Source organism: Lissotriton vulgaris, chromosome 10 (assembly GCF_964263255.1).
Source record: "Lissotriton vulgaris chromosome 10, aLisVul1.2, whole genome shotgun sequence".
In the NCBI taxonomy this organism is placed as follows: domain Eukaryota; kingdom Metazoa; phylum Chordata; class Amphibia; order Caudata; family Salamandridae; genus Lissotriton; species Lissotriton vulgaris.
The window spans coordinates 766,234,038-766,257,570 of NC_141698.1; positions in this window are offsets into that span (position 1 = coordinate 766,234,038).

The following is a 23,533-nucleotide window of genomic DNA, read 5'->3' on the forward strand; positions in this document are numbered from 1 at the left end:
GCCCCTCCTACCCTGAATGGTCCAATGTGCAGCCCCTGCCCTTCCCGCTTGCCCTATAATAACAATAAAAGACATTTATAAAGGGCACAGCTACCTCGACTGAGGTGTCCCGGTGCTAAAGTGGATAACATCATGGCCATGCTAGCAGCGATCCAGTCTCTAAGGCTGAACACCCAGGCTAACCTATGTGGTTAGATTGTTGTCCCTGCCTGTACGAACTCTCCCCTTGCCCTCCTTTTCCCAAGTTCCTGTCCGTGCCCCCTCACTTCAACCCTTCATGCTCCATTGTGCTTCTACTTCCCAGCCTGCATGCTTAATGTGTTGCCCGATGCATTGTGCCGTCACTATCCCTTCTGCTTTCCTTTCATGGTCCATTGTACTACCATTGCCTCTCCCACTTGGAGTGCATGGTCAACTTGTTGCCTCTACCCCTTTCTCACCTGGTCTCTGTTGTCTGTGCCCCTGTCTCAGCCTTCCATGGTCCGTTGGCATGACCCTTCACTCCATGGATAGTTGAGCCACAACTGAACATACTGCCTGGCCTGCGTGATCTACTTCTGCCCTTGCCGTCCTCCCCCTCGCCCTCTATTGTCGATGTGCATGTCCAAGCCCCCACAGTTCCTGCTCTCCATAGCCTGTTGTGCTGCCACTGCCCCTTCCACCAGCCCTGCGTGGCCTGCTTGCTGCCCCAGCTCCGCACCTCCCCCTGCCCTCCCTTGTCCATGTGCATGCTCCTTGTCCTCCCTTTCTTACTTGAGCCACTCATCTACGTGCGTGCCCCTGCCCCCTTCTTCTTTCACTCAATGGGAGTATGTGCCGCCACTCTGCTGCCACTGCCCCTGCCCTATGTGGTCAGCTTGCTGCCCCTGCCACCTCTCTCCTGCCTGCCAGTGCCCCTACCTCCTACCTTTTGCCCGTGTTGGTCTGTCACTGCCCTCCATGTTCTGTTAGGCTGCAACTGCCTCTCCCGCCTGCCCTCTGTGGCCCAGTGTGCTGCCATGCAGTCCTCAGGCCGTTCGTCAGCTTGCTGTCTCTCCCCACTTCTCCACCCAGGCTCCACTCTCCCAAATCCATGCTCCTGCCCCCTCCCTCCCAACAGTAGTCTAATGAACAACTAGTGGAGTATGGGCTTTCTTCCTGATTCGAAAGCTCTTTTTGCATTAAAGGCAGGACTGCATATGACTGACAAGCACCAACTTAAAGTGGTGGCCGGAGTACATTAAAACTTGTTTTTACACTACTAGTGCTGTAGTAAATTTGGAAGTATATTATGTGAATTGCAATGGTCTTACTCTTTTGTGGGTGTGTTTTGTGTTAAAATGTCTAACCCCAACCCCCTCCTTTAATTCTCCTTAAGCCCTCTCATTTCATAGTAACTATTTCCCATTTTCCCACCACATCCTCTTGTCCTTCACCTTTTTACGACTAAAAGGTGTACCTATTTGGGTTGAGTTCTCTGTGACTGGGTCAGAGATCTCCAAACAGAAAGATTAGGTCAGATGGAGGTGGAGATCGTCAACTATAGGTTTATGAATTGCGTTTTGTAGTATGTGAAGTAGTACCACTGGAGTACTACTTTATGTAGTTCTCCAAAATGCCTTTTGTCAATCTGGCCAGAGGCTCCTTATGGTATAAATTGTTGGGTTAGGTTGCAAGACTCATAGCAGGTTTAACAGAGCCAGGACGCTTGCATAGGCATTCAAACATTCTACAGGATCTTTAAGTAAATTAAATAAATATGCAGCACCACTGTCTGAAGAATCTATTTTATTCCTCCCTTACACTCCATAGAAAAAAAGCACACACAGAGCAGTTTTAATTCACTATTTTATTTTTCATGTTGTACACTACTGGTACTGTTTCCAAACCTTCAAACATCCTGTAACCATAATAAGATGTTCTTAATGAAACACCCTTATGATAATTATCTGTGTCTGATAACCCCAAAACCTTTCTCCATATTCCAGAATTATAGTTTCGTAGATTATGCAACCATTTCCTGTCATTCCACATAAACATGAAACACCCTGATCTTTGCATGTTTTATTTGCCTCTGAGCAGGAGGAAAGTGGGACATGATGTATATACAAACATATAGGTAAAATATACATTTTAATTGTGTTAACCCATCCCTGCAATGCAAGCCATACCTGTTTCTAGGGAGCGCAATCTCTACCCATTCTAGCAATTGGTAATAGTTGGCAATTTTCATGTGTTATTCACCAGTTTAGTCCTTAGGTATATTATTCCGTGAGTGGACCATTTTAGGTTCCATTGTTCAAAATGGGATCGATGACGAAGGTGCAAGACGAAAAAAGCGGACATTCTAAATTAATATTAGAACTGCAAATGCTACCATAATCGTCCAATAATTGTGATACCGTGTTTTTCTTTTCAAGAATGGATAAAATATATAATTTTCATACAAAAGTAACTCAAAAGACAATTTTCCACAGAAAAAATCCTGTACAGCAAGATCTTGACTAATTGCCTAAGCTGACCAGCAGAAAAATGGCGCCAGGACAGGTTCTTGAACTTCAGGTTAAATAATTTAGATATAACGTCATTTTGTTCTCATAGCTGCTTTTTCATCAAGACGGAGAGCTTGGAGAAAAAAATCTTACACAAAAACCTTGGTTTTGGAGAGAATATCCAAAAATAGAACGATCGTATGCTATTTCATCATTGTCAGGGTGCCAAAATATCCTTAACACTTTATACATTATTGGATTACTAATCATCTAACCGATATTCTCACTACCATACCTCCCAACAGTTTGGGATGGCTTTATCGATTTCTTAAGACGGTTTTCTAGCTACTTAGTACTTTACATCCACATTTAAAAGGGAAATCATACTAAATAGCCCAAGTTGTGTAAAGTCCCTTGTTTCTGAATCACAAAAATTACTGTTCTCCAGAAGATATTCACTATGTTGTTTAAAATATCACACAGTGCTAGAGCTGGTATATCTAATACTTCTAGGTCAGGCTTGTCAGCGCACTGAGCACAGCTCACTGTACCTTGTATGATTAAAAAAAAGAGCTTTCACGAGCACTACAGAGTCCAGGGAATGTGGCTCTGCGCAGATGTTGGTTTGTCAGAGTACAGTTTTTGATTTGTTAAAAGTTGTGTTCTTCCACAGAAAGGGGGCTTTCCCTCCAAACCAATGAGATCATTTGTTTATCCAGCTGCTTGAGTCAGGGTCTTTATCAAGCAGAGCTATTGTCTTTGACCTTTCGGTCACGCACATGCCACTGTGATGGATAGAACTTGTCCTTTAAGGTCACACAAATGCCCCTTCGATGCTATTTAACAACTCCAAGACAATTAGATAATTATGGTGTGTGAAAGATTATTCTCAACAGAGCACGGGTTTGTTGGTTATACTGGCATACCAATGACTAAGGTTATAAGCTAGATCAGTTTTTTATGAAACATTCTGATAGTCAGTGGGCCTGATTTATTTATTGTGAAAATGAAATGTAAAGTTAACGGGCATTTAAGGGTGGATTGTTATCATTCTTTTGAAATAAGCAGAGTACAATTTTGTTACATGGAATTTCACAGTTTATCATAGTAGGCAAGGCTTTTAGTGCTGGTAACCTCTGACAAGCCATGGGCGTAGAATATTTGTGCTGTAATAATCCATCTTAGAAGACTTTGGAATTTGCTGTGTCACCTATAATGTTATCTGCATTTCTATTTTGTGACTGCATGCCTGAAGGTTGCCTTGCTAGAAATCTTACACTTAATGCGGTAGCTTTGAGTTGGTTATGGTGACATGCCAAAGATATACAGGCCGGATTGGTTCACTGATTCCCAAAGCCTAAGGTCCGATTTCTCCATTATAAAACATTCTGACAATGCAGTATGCTTGGCTTATTTATTGTCTAAAACATTTATTTGTTAAAGCCAACATGCCTTTAATGGTGGATTGGTAGAACACTGTGTTACAGACTACAGACAGCTACTTTGAAATATCACAAATGACCATAGTAGGCAAGGGTTTTGGTGTTTCTTATCCCTAGTGACAAACCCTGGGGGTAGAAGGTTTTCATAATGATCTTTTATGTTCTTTAATCAATCTGTTTTTATTTTTTGCCAACTGTTAATGTGCATATATATTTTTTATTACTAGCAAATGCACACTTCAATAGGCCTGCGTTGTTGTCAAGCCAACAGTAAAAGCCACAGTTATTAGTTCATTCGGAGAGGTTATGTCCGATTTCATAGGTTTGATCTGTTTACTTTGAAAAAGCCAGTAGACCTGACTTGCAAAATCATGTGTTAAAGGCAACCGGGTATACACAGTGGATTGGTATTCCAGTGGTCAAAGCATGTAGGCAGGTATTTCCTTAAATGGAACTTCAAAAGCTTACTATAGGCACTGTTCCTGTGTTGGTGACCTACTTGCACTAAACGTAGGACTTACAATGTGTTCATCCTTATTAGATCTTCTTCGGAAGGACTTTACATGGTTTTAACAACTGTAATGTTTTAAATATTTGTAATTTTATTACTGTTTACCTGAAGGTTGCCTTGGGAAAATAGTAGGTCTGATAAAGGCCGTAGGTCTGATTCATTTATTGAGAAAAGTTATGCCAAATACCATAGTTTTGACCTGTTTTATGAAGCCTGCAACAAAGGCAAAAGGCATCATTTATTTATTGTGAAATTCATATATTAAAGCAAATAGACTTTATGGGTGGATTATTATTGAACTGTTTTAAGCCTGCCTGTATTTTGTAACTTGAACTCTCACAGATTGCCTTTCTAGGCAAGGATTTTGGTGTTGATTTCCTCCTCCTGATGAACACTAAGGGTAGAAGATTTGCTCTGTATTAGTTCTTGACAGAATCTCTTCGGAATGTCTGACAGTCTCACCTGCCTCCCAGGATTTTGTAATGAGGACAACATTAGAAAAAATTTTTTTTTTATATGTATAGATCAGGTGCTTCTTCCACTGTACAAACCAGTCTCTGTGGAGTCCGTCACAATACCATTCCACGAAAGATAATACAAGGCACTCCTCTTCAGTAATTAAGTTGTTTATTCAATGAAGTTCAAGCCAATGCGTTTCAAATGTCAGTCTTTCTCAAGTTGAGAAAGGCTGTTAAAGCTGTAAAGTGGAAAGCATTGTGTTGGACGTTGTTGAATAAACACCTTAATGATGGTAGAGGAGAGCCTTGTATTATCTTTGACAGAAAAAAATATGATGCATTACCCAGTGACAGTATAGTTAGGTTAGTGTTTCCATAAAAATGCGCTTTTTATGTTGCTTATAACTTTGGCACCGTTTGATGAATTTCCACAAAAATGTGCTCTTTTTTTGCGTAGTTTGTGCATGGGAAGTTTTGGGGTGGTCTGTCAAGCGGTGGCCAAGAAAAAGGGGGGGGTCCCAAAATGCAAAATCTCCAGGCATTTTCCATAGACTTTTTAAAGAAACACTGCTGAAAAAACTGCTGAACGGAATTACGCCAACTTTGCCAGGAAGCTAGATCTTGGTTTGCAGATTTAGCTTTTTGTGATTCAGTGTAAATCCTTCCAATAGTCTTTTGAGAAATTAAGGTTAAGCGTTCTGATTGTCCCAGGGAGTTTTTTTCCACCCTGATTGACTGCCAGCAACATGAGCAAAATGTTGCTGGCATCGATTTACAGAACTCGTGGACTAAGGGAATGATTTAGATCTTGGTGGACTTGTTACTCTGCAACAACAGTGATGGTTATCCCGTCCACCAATATAGAAATCCTATAGCATGTAATGGGATTTAATTTTAAGTGGACAGGATATCCGTCACCGTTGTGATAGAGTAATCCATCTGCCAAGATCTAGATCAGGCCCTCCGTCCCTTGTCCTGAAGTTAAAAAATAAAAACCATAAGGGGTAGGGTATGGATACCCTGGCCCCATAGGGGAGACCCAGAGGGACTCTCCCTGGGGCCAAAATGCTAAATAATCGTCATTTTTTGCCACAATCACTCTGGAAAAAAACAGCAGCCTGGGCCTCATTCTATAGTTATGAGCCCCAGGAGTCACCCCTGGGGCACTTTTCAGAAGGGCAGGGGGGCACACAATCTTCTCCCCCACTATTCTATGCCAGGGGAAGCCCTTCCAGGGGCTAAAATATTCAGGAAAAAAAGGAGGGGGCCGCATCCTCCGCCCCTTTGAGCCCTGACAAGGGCCTGAGGATTCATCCCCCCCCCCCCCCCCCCAAGGGATGGTAACTTGACGGAAGGGGAGGGGGCCACGCTGCCCTCCTCCTTGCACCGTTAATGGCCCTGGGTACCGCATCCCCCGGAGCCAGCACATTTGCTGTGTCACGGGAAGCCTACACCAGGACACAGCGTTTTCCCTGCCAGCACTGGAGCAGGCAGGGAAACATGTGTTTGTTCCTACCTGATGGGAGCATTTTCAAAACTCCTGCCATGAGGTCACCAGGGCCAGAATAGCCTCTGAAGGGAGGGCCACGCCCTCTCCCCTTAAACAAAAAAAAGCACGCCTTGAGGAGTTTGGTTTCCCAGGGACTTTCCAAAGCTTGGAGAGGGAGGCAGCAGAGCCCCCTTTCCCTTTTAAAATATATATATGTATAGCCATGGAGGACGGGATCCCCAGTGCCTAAAGAAGCTCAGGGAAGGGAGCCACACATCCCCTTCCCCTTTTTGATATATAGCGTGAATTTGAACATCACTGTAATCACAATATAATCTCTTGGTTGCGTTTTATTGATGACCTTTTTCTTGTTTGACGTGGGACAGAGGAGAGTGTGCTGAAATGTATAGATGAGATTAATGCAAATAATCTTAGATTTACTTCTGATATTAGCTAACACTCGGTGACGTTTTTAGATGTACAGATTTTTATAAACAATAATATCTGAACCACTACCCTTTTTAGAAAACCTACTGCGGGTAACACGCTACTCCATGTTACGAGTGCTCATCCCCCACATTTAATAAAAAGCATACCATATGGGAGATGCTCCGAATCTCACGCATATGTAGTAATGCGGAGGATGCAAAAGTAAAACAGCTGGAGAGTTGTGCAAGATTTGTAGAGAGAGGCTATAGTCCGAGTTGTGGACTCTGCTATGAGGAAATCACAACTGAAGCCAAGGGAGGAACTCCTCAAATATAAATCTAAAAACACACAAGGAGAGGGACATTCCAAATCTGATCCGGTCCGCCTGATCCTAACCTATTGCAAACAAGAGAAGGAACTGAGGAGTACTATTAGGCGGAATTGGCATTTTATTCAGGCTGATTCCATAATTGGTGACCTAATGCCCTCTAATCCATCTATTGCCTTTCAAAAAGCAAAGAGCATGGGCAATATGTTATCTAGGAATAGCCAGGAAAGTTTTAAAAAGGATATTTGGTTACCCTCTAGAAAGGGCTTTTACAGATGTTTGACATGCAAGGCCTGTCAGTTTTGGGGTGAACACAAAGGATTATACCACAGCATTCTCATGGACTAGAAGAGATATAAAACAATATCTGACTTGTAAGACAGAGTATTGTGTCTATGTCCTGGAATGTGACTGTCACCTGAAATACATAGGCAGCACCAAACTGCAGGCACATAAGCGTATTCTGCAACATCTACGAGCAATCACCAATAGAGATCAGAATTATCCTGTTGCAAGGCATTTTGAAGCTGTACACAACAGCAACCCCAAATATCTCAAATATTATGCAATTGAGTCTATCCGAATGACAAGGAGGGGAGGAGACAGAGAATCCTGCCTTAGACGAACGGAGACGAAGTATATCTTAGAGTTCGATTTTAAGTGGCCGGGGGGGTTAAACGCAACAGAGTATCTCCACACATTTCTATGAAGTATTTTAAGTTCAGATGTGATTAGTTGTGCAACCATTTTGTAATACTTACAGGAGCCGAATATTTAAATGAGTTTATAGCCTCTATGAATAATGATATACTATTTTATAATTGATTTTAGGCAATATGGGTAGTTTTATCTATTTGTCTTTTAATCAATTGTTTTAGATATGTCTTATGGTCATATGAATTGTGTTTACTATTTATAAACCTTTACGCATTTGCACATCTGAATATCTTTACATATCCCTCGAACTAATCCCTAGTACCATCTCTATTCTAAAATCTTGAATACGTTTGCACTTTATTGACACTAAGCACTTTTCCTTGTTGCACTGAAGCACAGGTCACTTTCAATGGATAGTTCTGTAGCACTAAGACACTTTCTTATCCATAATGATTTACTAATGTAAATTGGGAGAGTATAAGTAGACCTGCGAAGGAATGTATAACATTGCAAAATTTAAACAATGTCACTATGAGAACGTCTCTGTTAAGGAATTTTTTCTTAAAGTATATATGTATTCTTTCTATTTTTTTAGAACAGTATGTTCGGTTTATTATTTTTTCACGTTGAGGTGAGCACGTAACTAGGAAAAAGAAAAAATGTACATGAACTGCATCAAATCTTCTTAAGTATATGGTTGTGGAAGTTCTTTATGCATTAGGCGGTTATAAATAAAAAGAAATGGCTTCTACCGTAGAACTTCCGATATTGAGGTGTTCTTACTTCTTACAAAGAATCAGGCATTTATGCTGATATTATTTCTTGGTTTGTATTTATAATGTATTTAACATTTTTTATAAACAAAGTAAGAAACATTTCTATTAATTTATACACCAAAGTATTTTGTTTATGTCCATGATAAGACTGATGCATGTGCACTTTAAAAATGGGGCTTGTCAGACTGCGTTGTCATGTGATCAAGGCCGCTGTGACTGCCGAAATGCGTCTTGACTTTCCGAAAAGGGTAATAAAATAATGCTTTCACAAATTGGGTCCACGCTCATGATTTTGCGCTGAAGCAAAGTTGATCTGCGAGGTATTGGGGATAGATATATATATATATAAGGCAAGCCCATATGCAGCCATCTGAGCTTGGACCGCACCCAGCGATGTGACCCCTGGCCTCCCTCCTCCCCCTGAAGATACACCATCACCGAGCTCTACACCCTTGACCTGTGATGCTGCAAACACCGCGCTGACCCACGCTCCACAGTAAGACCATTCACTTGCACCCACTGCCACTTTACTTGCCACAAAACCACAATGGTTCTGTTGGGCATGAGCACTATTTCTTTTAGAAAGATTAATTCTTTGTACACTATTTTTTCTCTATCCAACATTAACTTCTAACTCAAAACCGACAACGAAACCACCACCAGGAGCACCCTTGTCTACCGTTCTCCAGGACAATGGCCAGCCTTCTGCAACTTTATTGTAGACTTAATCACCCACTCGCCATAGACTCCAATAACGAAATTTTCGTTGGTGACCTCCGCTTTCATCTCGATGACCTACAATGACATCAACACTACCAATGTCCTCAACAACATCGGAATCACCCAACTCATCCATGAAACCACGCATTCCGCAGGCCACATGCTGGACCCCATCTTCACCTCCAGTGACCGCACCAGGTACAGCCACACCATGGAACTCACCTGGAGTGACCACTTCAACATCACTAGCTCATGAACTTCCACCCCCCGCCCCCCTCCACCCCCGTCTTCTCAACGCCCCCACCGCAGCTGGAGCAAAGTCTCAGAGGAGACATGGATCAGGTTCCTAAACACTACCCACTTCACCCCATCTCCTCCAACAACCTAGACCAGAACATCAGAAACTTCAACAGTTGGATTACCAACTGTGCCGAACGTGTCGCTTGCATCAGCAACACCCACAAAGTCCACCAAGCAGGCTAGCTGTTACACTGAAGACCTTCAAACAGCTAAACAACACTGTAAACAACTGGAAAGGAGATGGCTCACCAGCAAAGACACAACCAACAAAACTACTTTTGACAGCCCTCGATCTGTACTGATTTTCTGAAACAAAAGCTTCCCATTGGGTACATCCGGGTGGCTCTCAGAGCTTGGACCTACTCCTACCCTCATTGACCATGCTCGGAACCTATGTCCTGTAGTTCCCACTTATGTGTAAGACTTGCACGTTTGTGGACAATACAAATGTTGGGTGAGGTGCTTAGACTGATTCCAGGCAACCCTGTAGTATATGTTGGCCAAGAAACCAGCTAGCTCACAGTGCAACCATAAGCCCTCCTAACACAAACAGGGAGCAAATGGTTTCTGGCAACCATTGAACATGACAACCCTTGTCCCCTCAGGGATTGTGGTAACAGATCTAGAACCCTTTTGCTCAGTCACTCGTTGTTTTTAGACAAATATACAGAGAATACACAATGGGACGTTTTCAATATATTTTATTGAACCAATGTTATTCTTGTATAGAATACATGTGGTGTGATAATCCGTAGACAGAAGCAAATAAAAATGATTACAAGCACGAAAAGAGTGAATAGCAGATATAGTTCACCATGGTGCTTAAACAGTGTGTATATGATATGTTGGCATATAAAACAAAGTGGTAATCCGCATTTCTCCAACTATCTAACCCCTACTCTGTGTGTCTAGAGTGTATGTAGGTGTAGAGCCAAGAACCCCCCCCCCACCCCACGGGATGATCCGACCTCATTACCTGGCAGGAAAGCATGTAAGACCCCGTCGTGGTCATGAAGTGGACCCCCCTACGGAGGTTGTAGGCAGTTGCTTTCTGAAGTCTCATCATGTAGGGACCCCTTGACGTCCGCTGAAGTGTCTCCTCTAATAACCCCTGGAAATGCTTCTTCATTTATAATGAAAAGCATCTTGCGATGTATATCCAGATTAGTGTTGTAATGGGTATGTAGATAGCCTTGACCGATCGTGGATGAAGAGAGAATGAGATTTGCACAAAGGCCTTGTACTCAGTGTTCTAGGCATCATGATAATGTTTCAGAGAAACGTATCCAATATTGTCATGCAAGCAAATATGTGCAAAAGGTCACAGTAAAATGTTATTGTGCAGAAGGAGGACAATGTAAGAAATGTGCAGCGTTGCTACATGGGCCTAACCCAAGCTCATAACACCCACTCCTCATACTATAGGTCGCCCTAAAAGGTATCTAAAAACTGCAAGCCAAATAATATTAATATGACCTCTAAAACCACTCTAAACTTGCCAAAGGCACTTCTCTAAAATAATCTTCTCACAAGCAAGCACTTTAAAATACCAGGCACGTAGAAAACCAAAGGGGCACAAGTATTTTTGTATTTGCAAACACGCCGATTTGCAGAATTGGCCCGTTTGCGAATACAAAAAATGCTTTTAACATGCATCTAACCCAAATTGCGATTCGGTAACCTGTTACCGAATCTCAAATTGGGTTTTGCGATTTGGTATTTTGGAAGGTGTGTGTTGAGGGCGCTTTACAAAAAAAAAGGATTGCTTTATTTAAAAACAATCACGGACATGGTGATCTGCTGACCTCAGCAGGCCACCATCCCTGTGATTTTTGCTATTCCTAGGGGGTCGCAAAGTGCGATCTACCTCATTAATAATGACGTAGAGAGATTTGCGACCCCCTAGGAATCGCAATCTAAAACTCTTTGAATTTCATGCATTGTAAATTGCGATTACCTAAATGTGATTCTCAGGAATTCGCAAATAGTTATTTGCTATTTACAATGTTGATGCATGTGCCCCCTATTGCCTAGAAATAAAATGATAGAGAGATCAGAGAGAAAAAACATAATTTTTGTTTCATATGGTTTAAAAAACAGGCCAAATGGTTCCCACCATACGAAATAGCCAAGTTTTGGTGTTCAGAGTAGTAGTCGCAGTATCGCTGTTGCCGGCAACCGCAGACTACCTTCACAGTGGCGCACATAGTAGCAAGTTTATAGAGAAAAGTTCCCACAGCAGCCGGAGAGGGATGGACTACATCCTTTAAGCATCCCGCAGAGTCTGTATCCAGTTCACCAGGAGCCAAGGCATCCCAGGGTGGCTCGAAGATTATGTTCCGGTGCAAAGGACGCTGGGGACAACTATACCCATGGACCTTTAAAGGGTCCATCAGTAATTAATTGTCCAGTGGTGCGACCAATTGCGATTTGAGCCACAAATCCAGGACACATTCATGACTGCACAGCAGGCAGCGGAATACAGGTTGTACACAGTGAGGTTTAAACCGCCCTGAAGAGCAAGAACCAATGCTCATTCAGTTCTTGAAGCTGAGGTGTGCCAAAGCAGTGTATCATGGGCTAACGGCATAGCAGCAGATCCAGTGTTGTCTTCATTCTGGTATGAACTGGGACGCCCGTTTTGGAGCAGGAAAAATAGAATTTAAACCCCCACCACTAGTAGCAGGACAAGCGGAAGACCTCCAAAAACGCTTCCCAGTACAACGTGTATAATTGATGGAATTACTACGAAGACTGTTTGAAAGGTACTAACCAATCCAGAGCCAAAACATTTTAAAGAGTGCTCTACTCCCTTTGTAACAGGCATATTAAAGATGCTGTGGATCAGCTCCCCAAAATGCAGTGGGAAGTTAGTATGAAGTAGATACTGTATTTCAGACGAGTATCTCGCAACCTGGAGATCAAACGTCTCTGGCGGATGTTAAGGACACATCCTTTTGAAAAAGCATGGCTTTCAGTTTGCTCAGAGAATCAAAGCGTACTTTGGAAACAAATTGTCGAAGGCCACAGCGTTGCCTCCCTAACTTTGCAGGTCGGTGGAAACAAAATTTGTGTGCAAAAAGTGATTATGGAATTTACCGTTGGAAGATAAGCGATGCCTGGTTCCATTCCACAGAAACCTTGATCATTCAGCATCAAATGGCTTCGATTAGATAGCAGTTTGAAAACCGGATGAATCACAGCAGCTGGCGAGCCCTTCAGATACCAGGACAAATTCGCAACCAACGCATTACAAGCCCCGTGAAGTGAAACGTCCTTGCAAATCAAGGACCTGCTTAAAGCATTCCCAGTCGTAACTGCTGAAAAAAACTTCAGTGTTCTCATTCCTGCATCTAAACTTGAATGAGAATTCCCAGTATTCATGCACAAATCCTTCCCCTAACACTTTATACCTGCCTACCTGGTGATGTTGTAGACAATATTGGAATCTGAATGTTATGACTGGTAGGGTAATGTAGCCATGGATTATCCAATCCGTGGATGGCTTCTAAGCAACAGAGAAAGAGAATTGGTTTAACTTGTCAGTGTGCAACATGGTATATATTGCATCTCTCTGTGTCATTAATATGTCATTCAGTTAGATTGCATGATGAAAACAGATTGGTGACATTAATATAATGCCACAGCACGTGGCCAAGACAAAAGGTTTGGAGTATTCAGTTTAATTCAGTGGACCAGAGTTGTGACTGCCCCGGTTGTAAAATTGACCTGTCCTGTTTTATTATGTCAATTGCAGATGATACTATGTTGCCCAGTGAATATGGCTAGGTCAGTACTGGGGCGGCGAATTAAGCTAAAGAACTATGATGGATTCAACCCAGATCTGTGACTGGGGGTGAGTGTCTGTAAAGTTTCAGCGCTTTGTCCATCATCTCATTGTGTTTGCTTTGCCCAATGAATAGATCTTGTCCTAGAGGATAATGTAGTCATGCCATTTCCAACCACTGCCAAAGTCTTTTCTAAATTAATCCTTTCAATCTCTCGCAGCCTTTCAGCAGTTTCCTTTTGAGAGACTTTCCATAGCTCCTTGTATATGGCATATACGAAGTGCTTTTGATGTGGCTTCTGGGGACCTAGCAAGAAATCCCTGAGATCCATGTCATCCATGTCATCAGCCAGAAGAGACACGTGTTTCTTTTGAGACCATGTCAAGGTCTTTAGCTAAACAAGGCATGACTTCCCAATACTGTATGATGTCACCACCTGAGTGTTCACATTGTACATATTGTCGGTCAGGTATATTGATCAAAAACCCTTTGGCGTTATACAGCTACTGGTGTTTGTTGGCATATTTGTCTTTGCAGGTGTAGGTGCAAGCCTATAACAAATATGAGTCTGGGTCTGATGTGTCAAAACCAGAAAAATAAGCCAATATTTGTGCAAATGTTTTTGAACTACCTTTAGATAGTGCTGGACAGTGTTTCAATTGGGTATAATTATAAACAGCATGTGGGATACTTGCTTTATGTTGAACGTGGTGACCATATAATGGTAACAGAACATATCACTGTAATTAGATGTATCATCATGAAATTCATCAGAAGTAAATGCAGTTGACTGCTCTAGATCTTTTAGCATATGATGTACTGTATCAATGTCCCAATAATCCAAGATAAATAAAGAAATTTTGAACAAATATGGGATTTGTAAAAGTTCAGTAAGAGCATACAAATCATACAATACCCTTTCTCATAATATTCCTCTGGAGCTGCTGTAATGATCACCAGGGATAGGTCCCTTTGTTCACGGTGTGATGGTGTGTGCGGTTTCAATATCAAGTTCACAAGTTGGAATGCAGAGTTTTCTGGGAGATGTTGTCCATTCAGAAGCAAGTAAAAGACTGTCACTAATCAAGAGGACCAGGAAAAGTAACGGAATTGTAATCCAAAGGTGCAACAAAGGAGTAACAAAGTATATCGTTTTCAGCCAAAGATATAGAGTACATTCTTGTAACTTGAACGGGAGATGCAGCGGCAAAGATAGCTCAGATTCACTTGAATCTGATGAGAAATAGTCATAGTCCAGGAAGTAGCCAGATGACCTCCGGACTATTTGTGGCTGCTCTGCAGGTTTTGGAGAACCAGGAGATAACTCAATCTTTGGTAAATTGATGTAGATATTGTTTTCATCAAATTGACGAATGTAAAATTTCCTAGCTACCATAACGGAAAGTTTCAATTCCATTAAGGACTCGGAGGCGAGGATTATGTTGTACTTTCTCCGCTTCATTTAACAGCAGCCATTCAAATTAAACATCAAATAACTACATTTCCCATGCAAACTTGGGAATATGGAAGAAAAAAGGAGACAATCCAATCAGCAGTTCATCGTGGTCTCCAGCCAATGAGCGAGAAGCTGTGCCACAAATAGTCTTTTACAAAAAAATTATTTTTAATGTTTTAACTGTAAACAAACCATACTTGTCCATCACTGGCTCCCGCATCAATAAATTTACACAGTTCAATGTAGTGTACAATACCCTTGCCACAATCTCTTGCGTTTCCCAATTAGAAATCATACGACAGCAGATGTTACGTACATAGGAATAGGAAGGCATATCATACAATGTTTCACTACAACACACCAGGGAATCAGCAGCCGGTCCTACTTGTAATGACCCTGTAAAATTGCATCATTACTTAGCTAGTGGTGCATTCTTTGGACAGTTTGTCTTTCCCCCTCCCACCGAGGTTACAACCAGTTCCTGTGTTCTTCGTACATGGGGTGTTTCAGAATGCGGGTACCCCATCTATGCTTCTGTAGAGTCTGCCCGCAGGGGTGTTAGCAAGTATCCCTGCAAGGGGGCCCAAATGTCCTTGGGCCTCGAGGTCACAGGTAACAGTTCAGCATATGTGGATAGTTGCTCCTAGCAATAAACCAAATCGTCTAGCCAAACCTTGAACTTGGGTGCCCTTCCCCTGCCTCATCGAGATGCCACCCTTCTTTTTGCCATCAACAGCGGAAGGGCTACATACCTGCGGTGTACCACACTTATCTGCTTGGTGTATCCCAACAGGGCTAGTAATGGTGTTTATTCAATATGCGAGCCCACCATTAGACTCAAGGCACCCAAAACGTGTGTCCAGTACGCCTGGACGCCCGGGCAATACGAGGCCAAGTGCAAAAAGTCTGCTCCTGAGACTTTGCACCTGTCACATCTATCATTTTCCCTCAGTTTGTATCTATGCATTCGCGTCAGGGTATAGTATATCTTGTGCAAGAATTTGTAGTGGATTATGCGTAGTCTACTACTGGCTCAGACCTGCTCCGTCTTCACAGCACAATATTCCCATTGTTCCTCTGTCAAGTCAAAGCCTAGCTCTGAACTCCAGCGCTCTCTAGCTAATGCGGGTGGCTCCTCTTTCTGCACGTGCACTGTATGATATATTAAAGATACTAAGCGCTTGGCTCATGAGCACTGGAGGATGAGTTGTAGTGGAGCTAGGGCCGTGGGTTCAGTTGGGAAATCTGGCGTTATGGTGCATACTCCTTGTCGAATGTATAAGAATACGCCAAGTGGCGTCTGCTGCATGCCTTGAAGGACATGTTTCATCGTTCGAAACTGACAATCATGATATAGGTCACCCCAAGTCTTAATGTGTATGCGCTCCTGGAATTTATGAAAGACCGTTTTCTGCAAGAGGGGCATTCGGGGATGATATGCAAGCGGCAGCAGCGGAGATTACAGTAGCGGGGCTTGAACAGTTGACCTATCTGTGTCCTAGTCAGGCACGTAACTGTGGTAGGTATGTCTCCCCGCCTCCCAGCGGTCTCCCCATATATTGCGCCCTCTATCGGAACTGGATGTGCGAGCCAATGCTCCGCAGCCACAAAGTAAGCATAATGAGCTTGGGTGCTAAAATAGTACAATTCAAAATTGGGTATCCCAAAGCCCCCCTGCGAGTACGGCCTATTGAGTAGACTCCATTGTAGCCTCGGATGTTTCCCCCCCCCCCACACTAAGCATATCAGTTCAGACGTAAGCGTTTTGAAGAAAAATGTTCCGGGGTAAAACGGTATATTCAAAAATAAATAAAGCCGTTTGGGAAGTATCGCCATTTTATTGAGCGATGCACGTCCCGCCATCGAGAGCGGGAGGGAAATCCATCGGGTGATTTTATCTACGATTCGTGTCATTGCTGTGCCATATTTAAAGCGCATTAATTCGTCCCTGTCCCTGGTGATTCTGACGCCCAAATATTTCAGCTCGTCCACACACCATTCTAGATGGAGGTCCAAAGGAAAGCGGGTTACTGCCTCCGTTAGAGGGGAAAAAAACAAGATTTGCTCCAATTAATTTGGACCCTAGAGAGTCTCCCAAACACCACAAACTCCCTAAGAATTGGATTAAGGTTATCTTGCGGATCTCGGATATACAAAGTTATATCGTCCGCATATAAGGATATTTGTATCTGCCTCATCTGGCATCGCAACGCCTTGTCCATGTGGTGCTGTCGCAGTTTTGCCGCAAGCGGCTCAACTGCAATCACAAAAAGTAGAGGGGAGAGTGAGCACCTCTGTCGGGTGCCCCTCGTAATCGGGAAGGCATCAGCAGTTCACCCGTTGATAAGCATTTTGGCAACGGGGGAGTGATATAAAAGCTGTATCTACAAAAGAAAGAGTGGTGGAAAGCCCATTCTTAGCATCACCCCAAATAGGTAATCCCATTCTAGAGTGTCGAAAGCCTTTGTGGCATGTAAAAAGACCGCAGCTAAAGGCAAATCTTGGGAGACATTATTCAGGAGTAAAGAGTGTCCGTAAGTTGTGAGACATGGCCCTCCTGGGCACAAAGCCAGATTGGTCAGGCAGGATTAAGTTTTCCATCAGTAAACTAAGTCTGGTGGCAATGAGCTTGGCGAGAATTTTAACATCGCAATTGAGAAGCGATAATGGTCTGTAGGACTCACACTGCCGGGGCGACTTCCCGGGTTTTAAAAGCGAGACCATAAGGGCCTCCCTCATGGAGGGGGCAAGGGTCCCTGCTTCCAGAGCATCCTCAAACTTCCCTTAAGATGGGCTCCATTTTATCAATGTAAGTTTTATAAAACTCTATAGGGATGCCATCAGCACAGTGGCTTTCCCAGATTGCATATGCATTATCGCAATTCTGACCTCGTCTAATTCAAACGGGCACAGAGAAACTTCCTCTGCACATCGCTCAGCCATCCCAACGATACGTCCCCTAGCTTCTGTTCCAAGTCCAACTCGCCTGTCCTACATGTGGTGTATAGTCGAGTGTAATGTGTAGCAAACGCATTAAGTATGTGTGTAGTATCTCTATGCACCACCCCTTCCATATCCTCCAGTTCCAACACGTGATTGGAATAACGTGGTGGCCAGATTGTGTCCGCCAGCGCCTTGCCCGGCCTCTCTCCCTCTCCGTAACACCACCCAGTATCTTCCCCTAAATCTCGTTTCCCTCTGTGCCGACTCAATGTATTCCGTAAGTGTTTCCCTAAACTTGAGTCACGTGGGGTCATCCGAATGTGTAGCCAGCCGTACCTCTAACGCCTTGAGATCCGCTTTCAACTTGCGGTCATTATGTCCTTAAGCACTCCCGCCCCCTTTGCAATGCAAAACCCCCTGACTGTGACCTTAAAGGCCTCCCAAATAGTTTCGACCTTATCCACTGAACCTCTGTTCCTCTCAAAAACATCTCCCACTTCGTCCCGAAGTTCTTCTTGAAAAACTGGATCTAATAGTATTGGGAGATGAAGTCTCCAACTGCGACTTGGGGGGCCATAATTCTCCCAGGTCAGATCAATCTTAACTGGTGCATGGTCTGAGTATGTGCGGGCCAAATGCTGCACTTGGGAGATTCAGAAAAGGGGGTGGTGATGGACAGAGTATCTGAATTAAGCAGAACACTCGTACCCAGTCAACAGATCAGGGCTTGATCCATTACCGTTTTTTAGCTCACTGCACCATCCCAGCTCAGAACCTGGCTACATGCAAATTAGTCTGTCCCTGGCCCAGTGCATCATGGGAACAGGGCAGACCAAACTACCAAACCAATTCTTTTACTGGAAAGGAAACAAGCTTCCGGGGACCGGTTTCTGGCATTACAGCCGTCTTTGGCCCGGCTTGCTTGAATCCTGATGGTGCAGTGAGCAAGGGACTCACATCTGAGCATACCCTTCTGCTTAATTCTGATACTCTGTCCATCACCACCCCCTTTTCTGAATCGTTTTGTCCACCATAAGCGTGGAAGGGTATGCTCAGATGTGAGTCCCTTGCTCACTGCACCATCAGGATTCAAGCAAGGCGGGCCGAAGACGGCTGTAATGCCAGAAAGCGGTCCCCGGAAGCTTGTTTCCTTTCCAGTAAAAGAATTGGCTTGGTAGTTTGGTCTGCCCTGTTCCCATGATGCACTGGGCCAGGGACAGACTAATTTGCATGTAGCCAGGTTCTGAGCTGGGATGGTGCAGTGAGCTAAAAAACGGTGATGGATCAAGCCCTGATCTGTTGACTGGGTACGAGTGTTCTGCTTAATTCAGATACTCTGTCCATCACCACCCCCTTTTCTGAATCGCACTTGGGAGATGGCGGGCCCCAGCCCGCGGGGCACAAAGAAATAATCCAGCCGCGCCCAAGATGCTGCCTGTGCAGTGTAGTGTGTTACCTCCAACGTGTGGGGGTGTGCAAACCTCCAGGTGTCTACTAAGCGGCAGGCCTTTATTGTATTCTGCAAAGCCGCTCTCGCTCTTGTGTAATGATGTGGTGCGGGTTTGGACCTGTCAACAGCAGGGTTATACGCAACATTGAACCCCCCACCCCCCTTTATTTATTATGGTTAGATCCTATGTCAAAAATTTTGGCCCATAGTTCTGTGAAAAAAACCGGATCATCCACATTGGGACCATAGCAACAGGCAAGCGTTACTGAGTCCGAACCTAGCCTGCCCCACGTCAAACAATATCTGCCCTTCGTGTCCCAGGAGGCCCCAGCTGGATGAAAAGGCGTGTTCTTCTTAACTAGGATAGCCGTACCTCTAGCATATGTCGAATAGGAGATAAAAACTCTGTGTGCAGCCCATCTATTGGCAAACGTGGTATCTCCCTGAGAGCCAACATGTGTCTCTGGTAGCATTGCAATATGTACTTGGTGCCTGTCCAAATATGCCACGGTGTGACTTTTTTTGCGCGGATCCCCTAACCCCCTGACATTCCAAGTTAGGATGATTATCTTGTCAGGCCTGATGTCGGTCATTGGCACTTGTGGGTATTCGTCGCTTGGCCTCCCTGTAACGGAGGCAAAATGGTCCAGTAGTAAGTGCATTGTGCACTGTTGTACGCTGTGTGTGCAATCCAGTGTTCACTCTAACTGCCGGTAGTGCCAGATCTAAATTAGAAATGTTCAGTGCCATGATGGACATGTGGAACTGCAAATTGCCCCCCCCCCCACCGGATCCCACCCCCTCCCACTGAAGCAACCCCAACTTGCCAAGATTAGACTCCCCCCCCCCCTCCCATCTCCCTCAAAAACCAAAAACAAATGAAAGCGAAAAATGTCAGCTGTACACTGCATGCTCACGCAGCAGCCGGCAGAAGGGGAATACCCACTGGGGGCGTTTCTAGGTGACAGCACAGATGCACCTCATTCCAGAGCCCACCATAGGTGTTGAAGGGACAGGCTCCTAAGGACCGAGGGTGCCCCACGCGTGCTGGAGATAGCTTAGAGCTCCATAACAGCTCCTCAGATAAAGGAATACATATTCTCAGACCTAGCTGTCATTCCTCACATAAAGTACAGGTAGGGACTTGGTGCAATGAAGGTCAAAACATGCGACGATGTGGCAGTCACTGGGCTTTATTCTCTTCGACATCCATGGAAGATGAGTGCTGCGACGACTCCGAGGGGCCGGTGTTTCTATTGCTGCGCTTCAGATGCTTTAGGAACTCCTCCACCTGCTGTGGCTTTGTGAAAAAACGCTGTTTACCTTGATGTGTCACGCGGAGGTGAGCTGGGTACAGCAGTGCATAGTCTATTTGTGCAGCTCTCAGTTTGATCTTCACATCTGTAAATTTACGCCTTTCTTCTTGGACTACTGGTGTAAAATCAGGGTAGATGGAGAAAGTGTTACCGTCATAAGACAGTTGTTGCTTACTGCGAGCCATGCGGAGCGCGACATCACGATCCCTGTAGTTCAAAAGTCTCGCTATTATTGGCCTAGGTGTGTTCCCAGGGACGGGGCGCGGGCCCAGCGTGCGATGTGCACGTTCAACAATAAACTGAGTAGAGAAGGCCCCCTCTCCTACAGAAGACAATAGTCGTTTCTCCACGTACTCCTCCATCCGCCCTGTGTTTGTCATCTCCCGAATACCTAGGATGCAGATGTTATTGCGGCGGCTCCTCGCTTCTAAGTCCTCATTCTTCGCAGCTACCATTTGTAGCAATCTGTCCATTCGGGCAGTTTGCGCTGTGATCCTCGCCGTCGCATCTTCCGTCTCTGATATGCGCCTCTCTGTTTCCACTATGTGGTCCTCATGCCCTTCCAATTTATGTGCGATGGCATCCATGCGCGAAGACATCCTGTCCACCTTGTCTACTATGGTAGCAAACCCCAGCCTCACCTACTGCAGTATACTTTGTACGTCCGCGTTTTGTGCATCCGAATTGTTCTGCGTGTCCTCTCCGCCATCCGAGACGTGGTCCTCTTGTGGGCCGTGATTGCTCTGCTTCGCCGTCTTGAAGATCAATTTGGGTTTCCGGGTGTCCGGTTTCCCCATGGTGCTTGTCGTGGGATTCCCGTCCTCTAGGCGTTGAGACAATGAAACACCCAATGACCGTTCGCCAGGGGCCAAGGAAGGAGCTGTGGTCTGCAGCGCAGGAGGAACCCGCAGTGTCAATGCTGTGTTAAAGGTAGACTGGTTTGCGTCAAACTTATCCTTAAAACGTGGTAGCAGCCCTCCTCCAACGCCAATTCGCAGGTCTTAAGATTCCCAATGGGGGCGTCTGCAGTCCCTGAGGATTAAGTTCTGGTTAGCCCCCAGACACAGGCCGAGCAAGGAGGCGAAACAGCAGCCATCCGGCCCCCCTCCAGGAATGTCCAAGCCGAAGGGGGAGCAATTTATCTCTGGGCCCAGTGGGGTGTCAAAAAGCGTTGCCCTTCACCACCACCACGCTAGTTTAGGTATCTTCAGCTCTATGGTGGAAGCGCAATGTCCAGTATCTATTCCCTCTTGGCCCCAGCCAGCCAACAGTTTCATCAAATTCCCGTGGGGGTGGGGGGCACCGCTCATGTGAGCCCACCTCTCGTCCCCGGTGTGCAGTTTCTGTGGCTTGGTGAGCAAACGCGGCCCAATCTTCATGCCCCTGCGTGGGTGCTTCTCTGACGTCCGTGCAGCTTCGCCGGACGGTGCGCTCTCTTCGGCTGGGGCAAAAACTACACCGCACCCAGCGCCCCTCTCAGGAGCCCCCTCCCCGACAGCTCTTCACCCTGTACAGGGCCAACGCCTCCGACGGCACCCAACAGTGGGTAAAGGCGGTCCGCTCTCTTCTGCCCTCAGACCTCCCGGTGCAGCAGTGTCACTGCAGGCTTCCCCGCTCACCTCTGCCCGTGTCCAAGGGCCTCCAGTTGCCGCTTCAGGTACGTGGCTCAGGCAAGTATGTTTCGGCTGACCCACGCTTCTGTGTTCTGACGCTCTCCTCCGTGCAACGCTCCTCCAGCCGCCCGCGCAAGTCGTGAGGCCTGGGCACCTCGTGGCCAGCAGGGGACTCTCGTGATCCCTGGGGCCCATGCAGTGGCCTCGCCTCCTCACTACCGGCTCACCGGTCAACTTCTCTCGGCGCCTCCGCTTGGTCAAACTTGCACCAATCTGCTCCAAACTTTCACTGAGGTCTCCGTTATGTCCAAGCTTCTTCTGGATGTCGTTTCATGCTGTCTCAGTCGCCCTTAAGCAGAATAATTGCAGGATAAACACGCAGGGCTGCGGGAGCCTCACCTTAGTGCGGCCATTACGCTTGTGCGCCACCTAGTGCCCCCCACAAATAGTCTTTTGTGTCTATTTACCATGCCTCTTTCAACGTGCGAGAGCCACATAGTCTTTTTCACGAATCTTGTTTATTTGAATCTCCTACAATAAAAGGCATATATTATATCCAGCACCTGGCTAAGGTGTATCCTGGGAACAAAATGGCAATGGAAACAATCCCAAGTGACAACTACAGCTAGCACCAGTAACATAACATAGAGAAGTGATGAAATCGGTACTTACTAGTCGCGGGGCGGGGGGGACTACTCCGTTCCGGAATCATGAGTGGGATAATCCTCGCCTCCAAACCCTTAATAAAATTGAAACTTTCTGTTATGATAGCTAGGTCATTTTTCATTCTATCTCCGGACCGGAGGCTCAGATTATGTTAGTTCAAAGCTTACTTGCCACCAAACCAGCCATATGCCGGACTGGCTTAAAATAGAACCTCTTCAAGGTTAAGTCCGAAGACCAATCTGCTGCGTTAAGGATATCCTCCAATCGGACCCCGAGGACGAAGGCTTTGGAAGCCATCACACCAGAAGCTGAGTGAGCCCCAAACATGCGTAGATTAATGCCAGCATCTTCCATCACCCAACCGACCCAACGAGCAATCGTAGGGGAGGAGGCGCCTCTATAAGGTTTTCTCAAAGCGATGAAGAGCTGCCGTTCCTCAAGAGGTCGGAACTCTGTGGACATCTCCTCATACCCCTTGAGACAACACACAACTTAGGGGAGTCCAGAAAAGCCAGGTAGGAAACTGGCCTAGTTCCACATTTCGTCCATCTACGAATCGTAAAGGTCACACCATATGGTGAGAAAGTGCACCCCATGATATTTAGGGCCCGCACATCAGAGACTCTTCGGCAGGAAATTAAACAAAGCAACTTGGCCAATAGCTCCTTCCTGGACAAGAATCAATTGGGTTGCCAGGATGGGAATAGGAAGAGGCTGAGG